The 1,171-nt window shown below is 40.8% G+C and overlaps 1 protein-coding gene across 1 annotated transcript in view; it reads right to left on the reverse strand.

Annotated features, from left to right (window-relative positions):
* dip2cb (disco-interacting protein 2 homolog Cb) overlaps positions 1 to 1,171 on the reverse strand; it is a 32,641-nt gene that overhangs the window by 3,447 nt on the left and 28,023 nt on the right.

Raw genomic sequence — 1,171 nt, forward strand, 5'->3', positions numbered from 1 at the left:
CACCATGTCCTACATCACCATGTCCACCACCATGTCCTACATCACCATGTCCACCACCACCATGTCTGGACATTAGTCACGGTTCCCTACCTGGTCAACAAGTTTGCCCAGCCTGTGAGGCTGCAGTAGTAGCAGCAGCAGCAGCAGCAGCGGCATATGAGAATTGTGGAGAGGAAGAACAGGTAGAACAGGAAGAACAGGTAAAGGAAAAGTCAAGTTTATCATCAACACTGTCTGTAAAACTGAAGCTGCTGCTGCTGTTAGCTTCATAAAACTGTTAGCATGTCATACCAACTGAAGAATAAGTTTGTCACTTTTGTACAGCATCACATTCTTTTACTACAGTAAACTCAGTCTTCCACAACAAAGTCCAAAGAAAAAAACGTTTTAGCCAAAAGAAACCCGGCAGCAGTGAATCAACAATTGCTGTGTTGATGTGAGCAAAGATTCTATGGACTCTGGTCTGAACTAAAATCTCTGATTTTCTCCATGGACTTTGGTCTGAACTAAAATCTCTGATTTTCTCCATGGACTTTGGTCTGAACTAAAATCTCTGATTTTCTTCATGGACTTTGGTCTGAACTAAAATCTCTGATTTTCTTCATGGACTTTGGTCTGAACTAAAATCTCTGATTTTCTCCATGGACTTTGGTCTGAGCTAAAATCTCTGATTTTCTCCATGGACTTTGGTCTGAGCTAAAATCTCTGATTTTCTCCATGGACTTTGGTCTGAGCTAAAATCTCTGATTTTCTCCATGGACTTTGGTCTGAGCTAAAATCTCTGATTTTCTCCATGGACTTTGGTCTGAGCTAAAATCTCTGATTTTCTCCATGGACTTTGGTCTGAGCTAAAATCTCTGATTTTCTCCATGGACTTTGGTCTGAGCTAAAATCTCTGATTTTCTCCATGGACTTTGGTCTGAGCTAAAATCTCTGATTTTCTCCATGGACTTTGGTCTGAGCTAAAATCTCTGATTTTCTCCATGGACTTTGGTCTGAACTAAAATCTCTGATTTTCTTCATGGACTTTGGTCTGAACTAAAATCTCTGATTTTCTTCATGGACTTTGGTCTGAACTAAAATCTCTGATTTTCTCCATGGACTTTGGTCTGTGAAGTAGGATCACTTGCAGGATGGACAGGTTCACGGACATAAACTCAGCTGATGGACG

This window comes from Cynoglossus semilaevis, chromosome 20 (assembly GCF_000523025.1).
Source record: "Cynoglossus semilaevis isolate Cse_v1.0 chromosome 20, Cse_v1.0, whole genome shotgun sequence".
Classification (NCBI taxonomy): Eukaryota; Metazoa; Chordata; class Actinopteri; order Pleuronectiformes; family Cynoglossidae; genus Cynoglossus; species Cynoglossus semilaevis.